This window comes from Myiozetetes cayanensis, unplaced genomic scaffold (assembly GCF_022539395.1).
Source record: "Myiozetetes cayanensis isolate MyiCay16 unplaced genomic scaffold, myiCay2020 scf2-11, whole genome shotgun sequence".
Lineage (NCBI taxonomy): Eukaryota > Metazoa > Chordata > Aves > Passeriformes > Tyrannidae > Myiozetetes > Myiozetetes cayanensis.
Window position 1 is genome coordinate 85,782,204 of NW_026087411.1, and position 21,064 is coordinate 85,803,267.

Here is a 21,064-nt window from a genome sequence, read left to right on the forward strand (position 1 = left end):
GGGAAAAGCAAAAGGACTTAAAGTAAGGATGCCATGGGGCAGTCTCATCCAGTTTGCATTTTAATGAAACTACATTCTTATGTGAAGATGACATCACATGGCTCTGACTTCCTGGCACAATGAGTGGTGCTACATCCCTGAACAGTTTGCCTCCACTAAGAAAAGGGAAGACTGTTCCTGCAAGAGTTGTTGGGCAATGGTTCAGTGTCTCTCCAGACCGCAGCAGGAAAACTCAGAACAATCCAAAACTAGTCCAATTAGACAAGTTTGAAGGTCCATTTTATGAATGAGTTAATAAAAAAAACCTAAGAGAGCTATATCTTGCATTACTGCCAAAAGAGCTGTCCAGTGAACTGGTCGTATTCCTACTGTGTCTAATAGTGTTCTAGCTGGGGCCACTCCCTCCCTCCTGTATCCAGCTTACTTAGCACCCCCAACTAGCCCACTAAAAATCACCTGGGTTGGCAATTTTTCCCTGCAGAGTCCAGCAAACACAAGCCTGCACGACACACCACCATGTATTTTAATCCAGTAACACAGCCCTTGCTATCAACAGTATCCAGAAAAGCAGCACCCGTGCCAAGCTCCAGGATCAACTGGAAAACCAGTAAGAGATCAGAGGTCCAGTTCACAGAATGACACACCCAGTAAGCACTGCTACAGGTAACCAGGGCTGCAGTCTGTCACCTGACTACTGAGAATGGCTTTTTCTTTGTCGAGCATCAGCTTGTTCCACGTGCACCTTAAACTGGGAGAAGGGGAACATCCATTGCCCCGGCTGACACAAAGCACAGACTTTTCTGCCCAAGTTTTTCATATCAGCACAACAGCTAAATTTCACACACTTTAATTACAACAAAACTCCACAACTCATTTTAATACTTAATGAGTTTATTGTTGTATTTTAAAGCACATCATTAGCATTCAGAAACTAAGCTATTAAACTGCACATTTGTTCTGTCTGCCTGTACGAAGCAAAAGAATCCTTCAGTAGGAGCTCTCCACATATGAAAAACAGAGTTTAATGCAGCATATAAAGCCATTTCAGAAAGGTCTCATAATAAATAACCTAATACACAGAAGGTTTTTAAACTTTTGGTGGCTATTTAATATTTATAAACAAACATTTCAATATTCAAAAAAATATACAGCACAGAGTAAACATCTCCAATAGTTAAAATATCAGTTAAAGCCACCTGATCCTAGGTTGAGGGCCAAACCTTCCTTTCACATTTCTGGGGGTTTAGTTATTTTCCTAAGCTGAAAAATTCCCTACGGATTGTGGACAGTCCATGCTCTTCCCACATTCGCTCACCACTTCTTTAGTTATCCGAAATAATCTTTCCTGAGCCCACAATACAAAACGGATCACAGGATATCAGATTTTAAAGGTCCATCTGAAGGAAAAAATGTTTTCCTGAGTTTATGGTTTTTCTAAATTGAGTATTTTATTGCTACTTTACAGGAGCTGCATCAGAGCATTTGTGAATGTACTGAAAAGACAGAATACTCCTAAGCCAGCCTTGTTTTCAGAGAAATGCTTGTGTAACACTGCCATTAGTCTAGCTACTTGTATTGGGAAATGCAAGGCAACACTAAGAAATGAAACCGCAAAAAGATGTTCAAAGAATGTCTTACCTGCACTGGTAAATACTCCATTTTAGTATGTTAATCAACCAGTCTTCCAGTTCTTCACTACTGCTGTCAGAAACATACTGCTCCAACTAAAAAACAAACAAGCAAACAAATGTTTTACTAACACCAGTATCTCTAGAACTTTTCAGTACTCATGTTATTTGATCTCTTTTCTTGCATCCTAAGAACAACCTTTATCATGACTTCAACAGTCATACATGTGCTGCCTATGAGTGTTCTCCAATCTGCCCTTGGGTCCTGCACTGTAATTTTCAGCTCTTTGCAAGTGTAGCAGTCTGATAAATATTTTTACAAAATAAAGTGAAAAAAAAGAACCTCTCGTAAAGCCAATGCTCTGGTAAAGCTGACACTGCCATGTCTAGCCAAACTATCCTTGTCTTCACCTAGAAATTCTAAAATCCAGCTCCCAGAGGACTCTGGTACCTCCCTAGCCACTCAACAGTCTCCCCAACCTTCAGAGAGGATCTAAGCTCACCAGTAGCAACACAGCAATGAAGAGGTAGGAAGATATTCCGGCCTGAGTCATCAAATACAGCTCATGCCCCCACGCAGTCTTACATAGTTACCAGGGAGGAGACAACTTATAGAAAAAGGCCTGATGAGATTCTCCCAGCAAGTCTCATGTCTCTTCTCCACAGGAGACAAAATTCAGGGGACAAGGAAGAGAGTCTTAAGACCAAGAACCCACTTTCTTAGAGCAAACATTACAGGTAGGTCAACACCACAACTCTCCCTGTCCTGATCAAGCACTACCTTAAAACTGTTTATTAAGAATCAGTTCATCTCCTATGTATTCTGACACCATTAAGGTATTTAAAAAAAATACAATAAAAAAATCCAAAATCTCACTTTCACCTGATGACCTTAAGATTCCAAACACATAGAAAAGAGAATGCTTAGCTCTCCCCTCTTAGAGGAACTTTGCATCCTTTCTGTATGTATGTTTCAGAGAAATACAAACACAAAATCTATCACAGCTTGTGCAGGCAAGCTGTGAAACTTAACTGGTTTTGCCTCAGCTTCAGAGCAAAGAATATAGAGAAAATAGAGCATAAAAAAATACATTATCTAGAATTTTTTAAAACAGAATTTACTTGTGCATGTCATGTGTGGTATTATATCTTTGATACCATAAATTCCCAATAATGACTGAGTAAAATCCTGATACCATAATACCGCATAGAAACGGCACCAACATTTATTCCATCTGTTTAACACTGCATTACTACCTGTGTCGTACCAGTTCTGTTTTAAAGAGGACTAAGTTCCTTTTTAAGAGCGAGAGAGAGAGAGAACACACTATCTTTTCTAGCCTTAGATTTATATTCAGTGGCAATCAAAAGCAGAATCTGCAAATGAAAATACAGCAAAGTGTTCATTTTCCTCCAGTCTTCTTTTAGCTGCTCATTTAACATTCTTCAAGTAATATTTTTCCTCTAAGTTGCTGTAGGAGCTTTGTACATCTCTATCCTTGACCTTTTTTTACCCGTCTTCTTCCTCTTTATGCTCAGAGATCCAGCACATGCCAACAGAAATTCAGCCACCATCTATCTCTGTGCTGATGACTCACAGGTTTGTCCCCCCACCTGAGAACTGCCTTCAATTCCAATTTTAGCTGTTTCTTGGACACCATTTGCAGCTGAAACTTAGTGTGACAAAAACAAAGTTCTTAACCTGACCAACAGGGCTATTCCTAATGTCTACTTTCTGAGTGTGCATACTAGTACAATCTGACTGTAAAGCTAGACAATATTTTTCATTTAGTTTTCTCTGGGTTCTCATAGACTTTGGCAAGACTATGCAGAAGACCTGCCAAATTTTTCTGCATGTGATTAGAGATATGTCCCATCTATCCATGCAGCCAAAACTCATCCAAGCTAATATCCTCTTTTATTTTAATTACCGTGAGGCTGAAAAAGCGTAATTCACTGCATGTATTAGTTCAGCATGGTGCTGCAAAGAACCAGCCTGTTATTTTGATCATTTCACCTCTCTCTCTGCATCCCCTGCAGAGAGAGCCTGGACTACTGCATCATGCATAACTCCCCCTGCCCTTTGAAATCCTTTTGCAGCTGTGTAGCACGCGGTATCACAGTGTTCTGGTTGAGACTAGAGCTTCCCAGCACTACAAATAAACCTTGCTTCTCCATAATTAAAAAGGTGAGGGGGTAGAAAAGAACTGGTAATTGAATTTTGAATTGCATAATCATCATGCTGTAAAACAAGGAAACAAACAAACAAACAAATCCCTTAAGTGGAAATATCTAGGAGAACCTTATTCAATTTATTATCCCGATTTTAAAAAGATAACAAGACCACCACTAGAAAAATACTTCAGAACAGACTGGTTTTTATCAGAATTTATTAATTTACCTTTTTTAAAGCTTCAGGTATGCATAATTATGTGAAGTAAATAACCACACTTAAGTATGTTTGAAGAGTGACCTAATTTCATGGGCTCAGGGTAAAAACTCAACTATTACAGTTTTCTTTATTCCTGGTTCTCTAAGCCCAGACTACTACCCAGCCAACCAGAAGGTTTGATTCTAACCAAGTTAATGCAAAATATCTATGGCACTTAAATGGGCTATATAAACAACCAACTTAATCAGGCATTAAAATTCAATTTTTCATACTTTTTGCTTTAAATTTAGCACCAATATCTCATCCTCTATGCAGCACACTGACAAAAACAACACACTCACTAGTTTGAGCTGACAACTTGATTATTCCCACTGAGAACAGAAGTCATTAAGATGTTGCATTTATTTCTTTTTTCTCCCCTATTAATAGATCATACCCATGATACAATAATTCATCTTGAACATTTATTAGGCTTATTCCCTTCTATGCTAATATTGGGCTTTGTCTGTCTGATTAATGACATGTTATTTCTAAGCTTCCCCATTAAAAAGTTTAACATGAAAAGTTCTGTGAGCAGTACAGTTAAAAGCTGTCTTAGCTACGTGTCCTCCTCCCTCCACAACAACCCCTGCTGCAAAACAGACCCCATGCTAGCAGATTCCCGAATTTTTCCTCCCAGTATAGGCACTAACTTCAGTGTCTTCTCTCTTCAGCCAACAATTTACACTAAACAAAAACTGCATCATCTCTGAGATCCCTTCTCCTCTTTTACACTAGGCAGAACTGAGCAATGGTTTCATAGTAACTTGCAAAGAAAACTGAAACAGAACATGAGCAAACCAAACTAAATGTTTTATTTGCCTTTTACAAAGACTAACCTAAAAACAAAACCCACATTTTAAGTTATGATTAAAAGCCAATGAAACAACTGGCACAAATGTGACTGACTTTTGAGTCAGAAACTGCTAAAATGGAGCATTTTGATGAAAAGCAGTATCAGTTCAGGATATGTGCTACCACATTATGCCAGCCAGTTTGTCCCACTTTGGTCCCATGCAGTGGCTGAGTGAGAAAAATGAACCAAATACTATTTGCTAAGAACCAGGGAGAGTGGACAATATAAATCAGCATTAAAGCTGAGTTACCTCAAAAACAGTGAAGAAAATAACCACATCTAACTACAGCAGAAGCAATGTATATAGAAATACATCTGCAAATGTAGAAATAAATCCATAAATTAATTCCTTGTTTTGGTTTTCATCTTCCATGAATGAACTCACAACTTATCTTTTCCTAACAACCTACTCAAAGAGCAATATAGGGGAAAAAGCAAAATGAAGTGCTTGAATAATAAAATAAAAGTATTTTGGAACTTCATGTGAAAAGCATATAAGGATCTTACAGTATATTTAAATAAAAACCAAAACAAAACAAAAAAACCAAACCAAACAAAAGACAAACTGCAGGCTGCAGTATTTTCACTTAAAAAACCTAAACTCCATAGCTTAATATATTCACCTTCTCATAATCTCAAGAATTTATGAAGGATGCACCAGGTAAGAATTAATAAAGTAGGAGAGGGAAGCTTACTAAACTAATTTGATTCTGCCCAACTGAATAGGTTCTTCATAAAGCATTAAGGGTCTGCCTAAGTGTACATAAAATATACTTCATTCTCCTACTTAAACAAAGGAAGAAAGCTCTCTCTATTTGAATCCCATGTCTTAAGCAATGTCATTAAATGAAAAATAACTTTTATATGGGTGAATGTGGAATTAAAATATCTGCAATGACTGTTAATGTCATTACTCTCGTATTTTATGAACCAAAAGAGTCTCCAAAAGAAAGTTGCGACTTCTGTCCCACTCCAAGCAAACCTACTGTCAAAAAAATAAAGCTTTTATTTCAAGAGAAATGAAAAAAAAATCTAACTGTATATGATCAGTAAATTATTTTTAATAGGTAATAATTCTGTCTTATTGTCCTTTGCATATAAAACATCACAATTTACAGAGTTGAGTCATTGTTCCGATACCTGCTGTGAGGTCATGCTTTGACAAGACAGTAAATAAAGTTTAGATTTGACAGGTTGATTTTGTATTGGAAGGTTTTATGCCAAATAGTTACTGTATTTCCTCCTACAGTAGGCATTAAGTCAGCACAAATGATATATTCCGTACTCTTATTAACTTAAGAAATGTGATAGCTTGGCTGCCTGATCAAAGTTACATTAGGGGATAATCTGATAGTAAATCTGATCCAGGATCAGTGGTCATAAAACCACTTCCTTGGTAGTTCCTACAGTAATAGCATCTGTGGTGATAGGCTGGATGGGTCAACACAGAAAAATAGTGACTGCCAGGAGTTTCATAAATATAAGTTCTTTCAGAAATACACAGGAGTACTCTATCAAAACCTATTTTATTTTTCAACACCTAATGTTAATAACAGAATATAAAGTCGGCTGATTTGGGGCTGGTTACTACATCTTTAAAAATATAATCCCTGATTTAATTTTTTTTCCATGGAATCACAGAATCATTACAGTTAGAAAAGATCTCTAAGATCATCAAATCCAAATCCTTAACCTAACGCTGTCATCTTCACCACTAAAACATGTCCTCAAGTGCCAATTCCACACATTTTTTTTAATAATTCCAGGGACTGTGATACCACCACTGCCCTAGGCAGCTTGTTTCAATGCCTGACCACCTTTCAGTGAAGAAATTTTTCCTGTCTAAACATTACTTGGCACCACATGAGGCCATTTCCTCTCACTCTGTCACTTGCTACTACCTGGGAGAAGAAACTAACCCCCACCTGGCTACAAGCTCCTTTCAGGTAGTTCTAGAGTGATAGGGTCTCCCTTGAGTCTCCTCTTCTGCAGCTAAGACTTGGGCTCCAGACCCTTCACCAGCTTGTTGTGCTTCCCTGGTCACACTCGAGCACCTCAATGTCTTTCTTACAGCGAGGGCCCAAAACTGAATACACTATTTATTTGAGATGTGGTTTCACCAGTGCCGAGTACAGGGCGATGTTCACTGCCCTGGCCCCGTTGGCCACACTATTTCCAATTTCCTTGTAGTCTGGCTTCCAGTTTCCTACCATTTTAACAAAACAAATTGAGGCAAGCATTACAGCACATAAATCTAAGTTTGATTCTTTGACTTTTTAAATGCAAAAAACCACCCCAAACCGAAAAAACTCTAGAAATATAAAACATTGGGTTTAGTCTCTTATCTGTCCACTGCCTTTATTCAATACCCATCAGAGAAAAGTCAAAGATCTTTATTTTGTTCTTTCTTTGTTCATGATTTTCTGACCATAAGTTTCCAAGACCCTCTCTGCAACTCTTCTGTTACACAAAATATGTATTAATTTTATAGTCTGTCGTGGTTTTGCCCACCAGCCCATCCCTGGGGCTGAGGATGGTTTTGTCCAGGTGATTTCCGGACAAAAAACCAATCAAAAAGTTCAGTGACGCCTTTGCTAATTACATCTTTAAGAAAACGGAAGAGAAGGTTGGTTGCGCAGTTGAAATTAGGAGCAGCAGCCATGTAGGAGAGAAGGTAGCGGGCCCGAGGAGGGCCAAGGCCCCCTCCTCCCCGGCTTGGGCCGGGGGAGGGGGGCAGGTGCAGCACTGAAACCTCCCTTCTCTCTTGTGAGAGAGTGAAGAAAAAAAAGTTTAAAAGACAAACTGCTTAGATGAGAAACTGCTGCAGAAGAATTCCAGCCATGAGATAACAGGACTTTCAAGGTCGAAGCTGGCAGCACAGGAGAGAGAAGAAAAGTTCGAAGGGGGGAGAGCTGCTTTTTCTCCCTTTCACTCTCCCTCTCTTCAGCAGGGTAAAGACTGAAAAATAAAACCCTGCCACCTGTAGAAGTTTGTTGGGGTGAAGAGACCCCCATGCGGCTCACAGAGGAGCTTGTGGATGCACCAGAGATTTGTGACTTTAACAGAGAGAAAGCCTTATGCTGGAGTAAAAGCGGCTCAGATGAGGCAGAGTCCTGTTAAAGACTTTGTGACCCTCGAAGGGATCGATGCTTATGCTGGAGCGAGACGGCTCAGATAAGCTTGGGATCTCAGTGAGAGATCCATGCTGCTGCTGTTGAAGATTTATGACCCTGACGGGTATTAGAACCTACGCTGGAACACAAAACGGTTCAGGTAGGGATGTTGGGATCCATGTGTGGGATCCGTGCTGCTGGTGCTGGAAATTTATGACCCTGAGAGGAATGAGAAAACCTACGCTGGAGCAGAAAATGGCTCAGGTGGGATATTGGGATCCGAGTAAGGGATCCAGACTGGACCCATGCCGAGAAGTCAATCAAGGACTGTTCTCCCATGGGGAGGGACCTCCATAGGGAAACAGGGGTGAACTCTTAAACCATTATCCCCTGTAACCCTGTGGAAGAAGATCCATAGTAAGCAAGTGTCCCCTTGCAAGTCTATGGAAGGAGACCCTTCAGGACCTGGGTAACCCTCAGCCTTCGGTTTTAACCCAGGAGGGGGGTAAGCCCAGCCCTGGAGGCCAACACAGAATAAGAGAGAGAGATAAAGAAGTTCCAACTGCGACGAAAGTGCTGCAGAGTTACTAGGAGAGAGAGAGAGAGCTGGAATTCTGAGAACAGAAAAGGACTGCTTCTCCTCCTTGGACTGATATAAAGGGAAGTGGGGGGGAGAAGTATCTTTTGTAAATACATAATACCTTTTACTCAAGTAGAATTATTATAAATATAATTCTTTAGTTTTAGTTTGTTAATAATAAATACTCATACTTTTTTTCAATTCAGTCTGTTTTTGTCTGCATAAACCTTCTCTCAACTAATAATAATTGTATGGGGGGTATAAAAGTAAATTGAGCCAGGGCAAAACCACGACATTTTTTGGTGGAGAATGCGGGCAAAGACTGCCCAGAAAGGCAGTAACTGAATCAAACCCCAACATTTCTAGTACCTCATGTGAAGAATTGGCCATAATGATTTTAAAATAACTGAGAGAAAGGTCTGCAGACAAAAATAGACTAACCATGTGTACTGCAGTTGTAGTAAAAAGAGAATAATAGAGTTAAATATTATAGTGATGTTGTTTTAATTTTTAATAGAGTAATTTTTAATTATAGTTTGTTTATTTATAATTGTATGTTTATTGTAAAATTTAAGATTTCTTAAAATGTAATTCGCAAAGGCGAAGGGGGGAAGATGTCGTGGTTTTACCCACCAGCCCATCCCTGGGGCTGAGGATGGTTTTGTCCAGGTGATTTCCGGACAAAAAACCAATCAAAAAGTTCAGTGACGCCTTTGCTAATTACATCTTTAAGAAAACGGAAGAGAAGGTTGGTTGCGCAGTTGAAATTAGGAGCAGCAGCCATGTAGGAGAGAAGGTAGCGGGCCCGAGGAGGGCCAAGGCCCCCTCCTCCCCGGCTTGGGCCGGGGGAGGGGGGCAGGTGCAGCACTGAAACCTCCCTTCTCTCTTGTGAGAGAGTGAAGAAAAAAAAAAGTTTAAAAGACGAACTGCTTAGATGAGAAACCGCTGCAGAAGAATTCCAGCCATGAGATAACAGGACTTTCAAGGTCGAAGCTGGCAGTCACAGGAGAGAGAAGAAAAGTTCGAAGGGGGGAGAGCTGCTTTTTCTCCCTTTCGCTCTCCCTCCCTTCAGCAGGGTAAAGACTGAAAAATAAAACCCTGCCACCTGTAGAAAGTTTGTTGGGGTGAAGAGACCCCCATGCGGCTCACAGAGGAGCTTGTGGATGCACCAGAGATTTGTGACTTTAACAGAGAAAGCCTTATGCTGGAGTAAAAGCGGCTCAGATGAGGCAGAGTCCTGTTAAAGACTTTGTGACCCTCGAAGGGATCGATGCTTATGCTGGAGCGAGACGGCTCAGATAAGCTTGGGATCTCAGTGAGAGATCCATGCTGCTGCTGTTGAAGATTTATGACCCTGACGGGTATTAGAACCTACGCTGGAACACAAAACGGTTCAGGTAGGGATGTTGGGATCCATGTGTGGGATCCGTGCTGCTGGTACTGGAAATTTATGACCCTGAGGGGAATGAGAGAACCTACGCTGGAGCAGAAAATGGCTCAGGTGGGATATTGGGATCCGAGTAAGGGATCCAGACTAGACCCATGCCGAGAAGTCAATCAAGGACTGTTCTCCCATGGGGAGGGACCTCCATAGGGAAACAGGGGTGAACTCTTAAACCATTATCCCCTGTAACCCTGTGGAAGAAGATCCATAGTAAGCAAGTGTCCCCTTGCAAGTCTATGGAAGGAGACCCTTCAGGACCTGGGTAACCCTCAGCCTTCGGTTTTAACCCAGGAGGGGGGTAGGCCCAGCCCTGGAGGCCAACACAGAATAAGAGAGAGAGATAAAGAAGTTCCAACTGCGACGAAAGTGCTGCAGAGTTACTAGAGAGAGAGAGAGAGCTGGAATTCTGAGAACAGAAAAGGACTACTTCTCCTCCTTGGACTGATATAAAGGGAGGTGGGGGGAGAAGTATCTTTTGTAAATACATAGTACCTTTTACTTAAGTAAAATTATTGTAAATATAATTCTTTAGTTTTAGTTTGTTAATAATAAATACTCATACTTTTTTCAATTCAGTCTCTTTTTGTCTGCATAAACCTTCTCTCAACTAATAGTAATTGTATGTGGGGGTATAAAAGTAAATTGAGCCAGGGCAAAACCACGACAAGTCAAATCCATATTATTCTAGTACAAAGTGCAATTTAGTTATGGATGAACGACACAAGTGTAAAGTTGAAGGACAATTAGGCAGACTACCACTGCAATCAATGACCTAATGATGTCACAGAATGTGCATTATAGCTTTCCAAAAACATATTGTAGCAAATAAACATCTACGTGTCAATTTGCTCAAAGACTTTAAGCTCTCTTGATGCTTGCTTATCTTCATACTGACCAGGTGAGGAAGAGCCACACATCTCTCTGCAACACCAGATAGCACCTCCAGCAACTTACACGCTGCTCACCTCCAAATCTAAGAGTACTAAGTTGAAACATATCTACTCTTCTAAGTTCACATAGCTATTACTAAAACAAGTCAAGCACAAAATTTTAATGCTCTAGTCTCGATGTCCCCCATTCTCTTTTCTACTACTAAAGCCTGGAGCAAAACAGATCTGACACAATAGCAAAAAAACCCCAACAACCAAACCAAACAAATAACACATACTCCCCCCTCCAAGAAAAAAACATAATAAAATTAAATCACTCCCTTCTTTCCTTTAGCTGTTTTAGAAGGGAATGGAATAAACACAGTACACAGAGTACTGTGTGTGCTTTTTTATTGACAAATACTCAGGAAAAGAAGTTTCTGAAGAAACAAATGCCAAGTAAAGACAACACTGATCAAAAATAACTGTGATAGTAGGTTGAACAAACTGAGCAGAGCTCAGGCATACACGGAAGACTGGATGTCAGCAAGCACCACGAAAAAATAGTACATTACATATCACGAGCAGCAAAGTCTTTAAGTTACTTCTCTCCATTACCCTTGCAGACTTGCTTGCACCTTATGCCACAAACAGCCATCTCTGCAATTGTACTGGCATGCGTGGGGGGAAAAAGGTCCACCAGCATCGAAACAAACCTTTACAGCTATTTTGGAGGTTACTTTGTAAATTCTGGGAGGTTGTTGTTTTTTGGTTTGGTTTTGGGGTTTTTTTTGTTTGTTTTTAATAATTTAAACAGCAACATTTCACTGATTTAAATACAGGTCCTAAAGGTCCACCAACAGCTGCACTGATCTATCTGAACCTACATTAACATCTAACCCTGAAGAAGTGAGGAAGGGCAAAGCAAGAATTTAAGCCAACTTTGCCTATGAAACTAAATGAAATCTTCCACACCAGCAACAGCTTCAGAAGTTTCTACCCCAGGTGCTCATTCACATCTTCACAGCAGCAGTATATCGCCCCCACAACACTGCCAACACAGTGCTTGAGGGACAGCATTTTAAAATTAATTAGTTACCGTTTTAGAATAATCTATTTTTGCAGGGCTTGATCAGATCACTTCCTTATCCGGTTTCAAAGCACAGCTCCACAAATAGTAGTGCCATCGCAGCGCAGGGAAGGGAAGCAAGCGGCAGCACAGCACGGCAGTTCCTTGGCAAACTGTACCCCCATCCTGCCTGCCTCCATAAGCCACAGCCTTGGCACAGCAAAGCAGAGTATCAAGGTAAGAGAAACAGCCCCTTTTCACAGCCATTCCTGAGTCAGTATTTTTATCCTCTATTCCTTCCTTTTATTCACCTCAAAAGTTGGAACAGTAATCCCCCCATCCCATTTCCTCCATGGAAGGACACAACCCCAGAGCCCAAGTGACAGCCCAGTCTAACCTCTGACCTGTTCCATAGGGCATGTTCTGCTCCCTACTCATAGGTCTGGCTTCCCAGGGAGGAAACCTCTCACCTGGGAACCCTGCCTGGTAAGCCAGACCATTTCTTTCATGAAGGAGGCACAGAAGGACGGAAAGCAGAGCAGCTTTCAGCAGCTTTGTCTCAACAGACCCAGAAACACACTCTGCCTGCAGTTACCAACCGACAGCTGGCATCGGGAGACAGGAACAATTTTTGCTGAAGAAGGGCTCTTCCACTTCCTGTCATGGAAGAAAGAGAGAGACAGGGCCACCTTAGTTACCACAGCCTGCTCTACCTGAGCTCCACAGGCTGCAACCCCCCCTCATGGCACTGGCATTCCTCCCTCCTCACTACAGCACCAGAATACCTTACTTAAAGAGTCCCTGTTAAATAGACAAATACACCAGCTTTACCAAATTCAAATTCAAGTTTTGCTTTTGTTTATTTTGCAGCTTGAAGGCTTCATGCCCCTCTCACCTTCTGCTCCCCGTGTGGCATTTCACTAACAGAACAACGCTGATGTGTGAGAAACTGCTAAAAGCACTGACACAAACCTAAAATGGCACAGCTCTGTTCCCAAAATAACATACTGGAAACAAAACAAATACAATGATCTCCTTCAGTAACTTCAATGGGTAGATCTGAAGGGTTACATCAAAACAAATCAGCAAACTGATTTCTGAATTAGCTTGAACTATCACTAGTGCTATTTAAACCATTTTTGACAATGTTTTACATGGAACAGTTTTCGTTCACTCCTTTTCTCCTACCATTTACTTGTCGCGTTTAGTCAGAAATTCTTGTACTAACATTTTGTAACCATTAAATCCCTTATATGCTGCTTTCAAATTTGCTACAAGTAGAATAAGCAAAACCTCCTATTAAATACAGTATAACACATCCAGGGGAAAAAGGCCCATCAACTAGGAACCGAAGTCATCAGAGGCTTTCCCCACCCTGCTGACAATGTTGCTGATTGGTTTCCAAACAGCTCATTGTTCCTTCCTACCTGAGAAGAACAAACTGACAGCTCACCATACCGACTCGCCACAAAAATTCATTTTTTAGCTAAAAACCAACAGCTTTTACATGTTTGAATCAAAAGGCAGGCATCACATCTGTCAGAGTTTCTAGTCACCAACCCAAATTCAGCCCAAACATCTGCAGCACTAGCTGGCATTCAATCCAATTTCAGAGACATACAATGCACTTTCCACAGAAGAGGTTGTCTCTTAAGAATATGCAAAGTAAGATTAACAGCAGGTAAAACCCTATGGCTCAGAGCTTCTGCCTCAGCAGCAAGGGCTTTCATTAGAAAGGGCTCTCATTAGAAAAAGAAGTCCAGCACAATAGAATGGCTGCAAACTTTGAGATCTAAGTCTTCACTTCCACATTCAGGTCTAGTTTTGACCTCACCTTTACAAGGTTTTTTTCTCTAAGCTATTTTACATGTAAATCAGTGAAACATATGTATTATACTATGCCTCAGTGTCTCAGTACTTCAAATACCCTCAATACCTTCGCATAATTTGGTCTGATTATTTCATCAAGGTGAGGGACTGAAGGTCAGTGGTGCGTGAAAGTATAGGCCCTAGAATTAACTGACAGCTGGTATAATGTCAAGAGTTTACCCTAAAAATTCAGAAAATCTTTTAAAAACATATATGTGCATTTACAGAAAGCTAGATGGGCCTATATAAATAGGCAGGCGAGCAATTTTAATTCAGTTTAAAAGCACTAGATATGCAAATACTACTACCTCTACTACTAAAACCCAGCAGCATTAATTACACATTGTTTTACATGGAAATACACAATCATTATGCAGAAAAATCAGCAAGTGATAACTGAACTGACAGCCTGGGAAGAAAGTACAGCTTCTTCTACAGAAGCACAAACACTACTACATTTCTGTTGTAAATTTCAATAGAAAGAAGACAAAAGGTACACTGCAAGCCATTCTGATATGAAAATTTAAAGGGAAACCTCACTTATTTAGAAGATCATCTAAAGCATAAAGAGAATTCAGTTTATTTTATAGCTAAAAAGCACTACAAGCTTATGTCTCTTGACATCCTTTAGGCAACAGGTAATGAGTGATTTATGGTATGATCAGTAACAGGGATTAATTCATGAGGTCACAGTACGTGAACAAGATTGTGATTATAGTGGGCAGACTTGTATCTGGAAAACAAACAAGTTTATTATTTCAAATATCAAAAGTCAAGTGTAAGGCTTCCTGCACAACTAACTGACGAATGCTGTAGATTTCTTCTTAATTCTAAGAATTTGAGGGTGTGGTGTGCAGAGGTTTGTGATTTATTTCATAAATGAGATTCAGAAAACCATATTCATATAAATGTATGTATGAATATTTATAATTATACAGTATTAGAGGTAACAAATTTTTCACTTTTCACTTGAAAATTAAAAAAACCACAAAATATAAACGTATTTTTTTTCTGAGACAAGACATGCAATTCAGAAATGTGGACATGTTTTACTTATTTTTAGTAAGAAATATTGGTGAGATTTTGTATCTTGTTTCCAACAAAACTGCTCACACAATATAAAGTTCAAGATTTTTTGCGATGATAATGTTCCCAATTCCAAAATATCTACAGAAAATCCACTCAGAAAAAAAATAGTACTGAAACCATTTAGCAAAAAGTAGAGTTGATGTAATTTCAAAATGCTTTAGCGTTTTCAACTTTTATTCTTCTTGTAAGTTGAGCTCTGTAAGGTTTGATTCTGTCTTATTTCTCTGCCTTTTCTTTCCAAGAATAGTGCTGTCCTGCTTGAAGTAAACACAATTTGCTCACCTGACTTCTTCCTGACCTCAAACCATGGCAAACTTATTTCCTCCCTTTCAGATTTTTTTCTTGTATACTCTTTGTTGTATATTCTTGTTACCACAAAGGTTCCACGAATTGTTCTTCGAGGAAGATAATTTGTACAACAGACTTTTACAAATACCAGCAACACTACATTACCAACATACCAACTACCTTCGCTAGAAATGAATGCATAAATATTTTTAACCGCTATGTTCGTACTTCTGCAGTGACTGAATTGTCTATACACAATACTTAATGAGATGTATCCCAGGAATGAATGTGTTCAAAAGGTGCTTAGTAAAATGCTAGAGAAGGCCAAAAACAGCAGATGCATAATGAACATAAAATCACATGTCTTGCCACAGAGAAAACACACGGTGCATTAACATCAACAGAACGTAAGGACACTTTATTGCTTTGCCTAGCTGTGGCAGAAAAATGTGGAAGTAGCATTTATTCAGAAGTGTAGCCTGACTGTAGCAAGCTCATAAGGACCAAAAAAGTGGCTACTGAGTGGATTTAACCAGTTAAACCCCGTCTCTCATTCCTCACTTAAAGCAGCAGGATTGCGACTTACAGTCACAGGACAGAATCATCAACATGGGAAGAGAATTTTAAGATCATCAAGTTCAAACATCAAGCCAGCACTACCACTGTAACCACTAAACCATGTAACTAGGATAAAGGAACTTGAACATTCCTATAGGATCCTATATACTACATTTAAAGCAATTGAAAGCTGCTACACAAAGCTTTCAGTAACCAAAAAATCACATTTTTCAAGCTTTTTCATTAGGAGGGAAAACAAAGGCAAGATTAAATAATTCATAATTCAAGAAACTCAAGTAATTCAAGTTATCCTCATAGTTAACCAAAAGCATTTATGTGCTGTTACTTGGACCAGGAATACTTATTTTGGCTACAAGCTCTCTGAGCCAATGGCCTGTCAGAAGTACCTGACATACAACAGCAGGCTGGCAAAACAAATACCCATAAGGAACAACTGCTGGTCAACACACAGGTGCTACTCATCTATCCTGTCATGAGAGCAATTAAAGTTCTAGTAAGACTATATTTTTCATATAGAGGAAAAGGGGACACACAAAGCATAGGACCAAATATTTCCAAAGCAAGCATGAGAAGTATCCGTCTTTATCAATAACAACTTCAAACACTGAAACAAGGCCAACAGTAACCGTTCACAACCGTTGAACAAAGGTTCACAACCAGTGATTACAATTCTCACACTGAGGTCCATCTTTGGTACAAGTTGAACTTTCATAGTTTTTCAGGACAACACCCAGCCCAGGAGAGAGACACCAGTACTCTTAGCATCACATTAATAAATATTTAGTTATCTGCCTCCTAGGTTGGTATAGGCAGATAGGTTCTCTTCAAAGAAAAAAAATGTACAAGAGTCAGAGCTCAGACAGGGCTCCCATATCTTCACCTACAGTAGTTCAAAACCTTGCCACTCACAATAATCTGCCTCACCACTCTGCCAGGATTTGCTTTCCTATGCACCTTCCCAACCAGACAGATGGTTGTGGCATTCATATACCAATCTAATCACTTCCAGTAAGAGAGCTCACATCAAACCACCAGACTGTAAACCAGTGAGAATGAGATACTGATAGAAACATCAGAGTGTTTGTCATGTCTCAAATCAACAACAATCAAGTCCACCAGAACATGTCAGTCTTTCTCAGCAGAGAACTAACTAGTGAGGTCAACAGGGAATGCTAGAGAGAGCAACGGACCTCAGTTTCATCTCTCTCCCTGCTTGGGAACTGCATTCACTAATTCTTCTATGTGAGAAAAAAATGCCAGAGACAATCCTGGAACTGAGCTTTGAAACCCAGGTACTTCCAGGGGAAATGTTAAAACCACAAAACTGGAACGTCAGGTAATACTGTCATGTCCATCATCAGGGCTTCAGAAGAGACGCAAGAGGTCTTCTGAAATCTGAACTGAGCCCAAGGTGTTATTTTTGCAGTTTTACTGAACTCAAAACAGAAGTAAATTCTATTGCAATGGAATTAAACTGAATCGACAAATATGCTGGGTTGTCTGGCACATTTTCAAAACCACAGTTTTGAAGACAGATTTCAGCTGCTGTGTGTAGCTGATTACTATATTACTGAATATTATTCATGCCAAACCTTACCCAGGCCACTGTAATCTGAAGTGGGATAAGAAATCAATTTTATTAATAAAGCGTTAATTTAAGAACAAAACTAGTATTTTCACATGTTATATCAGTCAACTCTTACCAGCTTTGTAGGATTGTATTTCACGTAAGGGACACTGAAACCCCTCCAAATAATGAGCTTGAAATCATATTCTCTGACTTTTATTGGTTACTGAAGGAAAGCTGAAGAATTGACTTATGCTAGCTACAGGAGGAAAAATGAGAGGTGGGAAACAGAAAACAAGTTGGTCCATCTAAGGAAAATGCAGACTAAGATTTATAGCTGTGCTCTGACATACCAAATGCAGGTATTCACACTGTGATTACTGGCACAGTCATATGGAAGAAACAGAACAAAATGACGGTTCTGTGCTTCGTTCATTTAAAGTATTTGCAAAGATACAGCCAGAGCCTGGATTACTGTTCACTTCTTACAAAACAGTATTTTCGGTTCTAATGGGCAATGAATTGTTGAATGAAATAATAAAAACTATGCTGAAATACCTAATTTGCTCCTCCACAAACCCAAAATTATTTCATTGTAATAAAGCTGTAATGTTGCAGCAAAGCAGAGCTTTACTGAACCAGGTTTGAGCTGTGTCATTTATCCCTTAACAAGGGCCCAGCAGTTTTATCTTCACAATCAAAATGCTAAGTAGGAATTACTTAATGGATGAAAATGTAATACATTCCCTTCCAGAGTAAATAGATTCTGTAGCATTCACTATTTGCTATTGGTCCAGCAAACTGAAAAGTGGTGCATGTGGATTTTAGCTCAGCCTTTGCCTACGTATAAGACAACATTAAGCTAGTTGAATGACACTTGAAAAACAAAGCAAACCCCAGTAAAACAAAATAGACATTTATGCCCACTTACTTGATAAATGTAAGGTCTCAAACAGTAGCTTGTTACCTTTCAGTCAGCAAAATCCACTGCAAGCAGGAGAAAGGGGAAGTGGGCTTAAACACTTCAGCACAAATACCTCTTCAGTTATAACATCAACGTGACTACAAATCCACCTACTACAAATTTTTAAGATCTGTCATGCTACGCAGCTGTTCTTCCAAGTGGTATGTTTGTAACACATAATCATCAAATAAAGCTTTCAAATAGGTTCTGCTGGAATTTTTGCTTAAAATAATACAAGAAGGAAACATTATTTCCACCTGAGCGCTTACTGATCACGCAAAATCCCGCTGTTAGCACCCTGGTCGTTAACTAAGCCCTGACGAGATCCCACGGGCGGTAACAGGGGTTGCGAGCATCTGCTGAAGGCAGGGCCCGGCCGGACCGTAGCGCCCAGCCCGCAGCCTGCCCTGCACCGCCCGCGTTCCACAGGGCACGGGCTGTGCCCGCTCGGACCGCCGGGCGGGAGCCGCCAGTGCCGCCCCCGGCGCACCAGGAAATAGTTATTCCTAACAGTTGCTCCTAACGCTCGGCCAGCAACTTTCCACACCGCACGCAAAAAGCGATATTAAAAAAAAAAAAAAAAAAAAAAAGCAAACTTACCCCCACCACCACTTCCCCAAACAGTGTTTCAAACCCTGTAAGAATCCGGTATTTCTCAGGAAGGGAAGGAGGGGAAAGGCAGCACCGCCTCCGGCTGTCCCAATACCGCGCCCGGTACTCGGGCACTCCGCGGCGGGGACGAGCTGGACATTATTTCTGACCTATTTTCGGCGTCGCCTCGGAGCGATAAACAATCAACAGCGGCGGCGAAACGCTGCCCGGGCAGGAACTTGCCCAGCCACGAGCCCTCCCGGGGGCAACAAGCAGCCCCCGGCAGAGTCTCGGGGGGAGCCTCCTCTGCCCGGCGGTGGAGGGGGGCGAGCCTGTGGTGCCGAACGCCAGTCGGCCGCTCTGCGGGGAGGCTCCCGGGGTTTTCCTGCCGGGGTGCGGGGAGGGAGGTCAGCCCCACACAAACAAGTCCCTGGCCCGCCATGCCTGCGGGCATACCGCCTGTTCCCGTCCTGCGGTAGGGGTCGGCGCACGGTCCCACCGCTCTGCCCCTCCGCCCCCGCGCCCCCCTCGCCGCTCAGCCGCACCGACCTGGGACACAAAGGAGCGGCCGCCGATCGCCCGCGCTCCCCGCGGAGTCCAGGCCGCGGCAGCACCGGGATGGCGTAGCGCAGGCATCCGACGCCAGCGCCTGCTGCTCCCGCGGCGGCCCCAGCCGCCGGCGCCCTCGCTGCGCTGGGCGGGGAGGGGAGAGAAGGAGGGGGGGGGCGCTGGGAGCCGGGCGCCGCTTCCTGCGCTCGGGCGCCGAGGGGCGGCGGGTGCTGGAGCCGCCGCCGGGGGGCCGCGGTCGCGGCTAGGCAGAGGCCGGCGGCAGCGGCCGCATCCTCGGCTCCCGCGCCGGGCTTTCCGCGCCGCCTCCCTCCGGCTCCGACAAGTCGCCCGTGCGGCGCCTGCGGCGGCCGCTCCTGCCAGCCAGAGTCCCGGACCGTGCTCGTGCTCCCCCTGCCGCCGCCGCGCCGGGCTCCTCCCGCGGCTCCGCGGGGCCGGGCCGGGGCGGCCCCGAAAGGCCGGGACACCTCCGGGGGCGGGAGGGACTGACCCACCCGGGCTTGCCCCTGGATACTTTCCAGCCGCGGCCGCTCCCCTACAGTGCCCTTCGTGGCGCACGCTGGAAGGCGAGGGAGGCCTCCGTTCGTGCCGCGGCCGCCAGTGCCTGCGCGACAGCCGCTGTGCCGGCCTGGGCGCGGGGCTGTGCAGGGAGCAGCCCGCGGGGGAAAGGCTCCCCGGCGTGCTCGGGCAGCGGAGGCGCAGGCTGGGCCGTGGGGCACCTGCCAGGGTGCAGGACTGGAGATAATGAGCCCTTATGGGGAAAAAGTTCTCATTCCTGGAGTAAGACCTTTTAGCAGTACGTGGTACCAAAATTGAAGTAAATTGGCTGTAAGCGGTGCTAATAAAACTGATGGTCTTTAAAGCTGAGGAGAAGAGATGCTGGGTACTACAGTCTCATTAACAACTGTGGCATGTAGCTTGAAAATTAGTTGGTTCACAGAACTACTGCAAGCAAAATGATCGTGTGTCTGAAAAAAATCCTGTTCTTCTATCTGCTTACCTTCATTGAAAAAAAAAAAAATAAAATCTTGGATGTGAAGAAAACTTGCGTAAAGATAGTTTTTCCTAATGTGGCCTTCCCATCTCAAAGCCAAACCTAACTCTATAGCTGTTTTGCAAAGAGGAATTACAAAGCAGAAGATTTGCTTTTAGTTTAAAGGCTCTTTCAGGCCAGTCATGTGGACAGCAATGTTAAATTTTATCTGTTAGTCTTTGAATAGGATTCTTTCAATAATTTTGTCACCAATTGATTTAGCATCTAGACATGCAGACAGAAAATTGAGTGCGAAAGAAGTGAGCCTGAATGATGCTGGGTTGGGAAAAACAACAGAGGGATGGGAAGCTGATGGCCATGGAATACCAAAAACAGCTTTGTGAGACATCCTTCTGAGTTCTCAGCATCTGTTTGTTTCTGTAAAATCTGTTTGTACTGATCACTGCTGGCAGAAACTTACTGCAGGCTGAACTCATGGTTATTTGGAAATTTAATTTTCATGACAGAGATGTCAGTTCATGGGAGATTAATGATTTAAATGAAACTTGCATCTGATTTATCAAGGC

At 42.0% G+C, this 21,064-nt stretch overlaps 1 protein-coding gene across 3 annotated transcripts in view; it reads right to left on the minus strand.

Annotated features, from left to right (window-relative positions):
• Positions 1–19,825, minus strand: part of FAM135A (family with sequence similarity 135 member A) — an 84,944-nt gene extending 65,119 nt beyond the window's left edge. The window contains exons 1-2 of one of the 3 annotated variants that reach the window (XR_007628833.1): positions 19,487–19,825; positions 1,639–1,724 (exon numbers count right to left, since the gene is read on the minus strand). The gene's annotated coding sequence lies outside the window, so the exon portion shown is untranslated. The remainder of the gene's footprint in view (positions 1–1,638; positions 1,725–19,486) is intronic. The other 2 variants (XM_050314425.1, XM_050314426.1) reach the window with 2 other exon arrangements.
• Between the last annotated feature and the right edge of the window lie 1,239 nt (positions 19,826–21,064).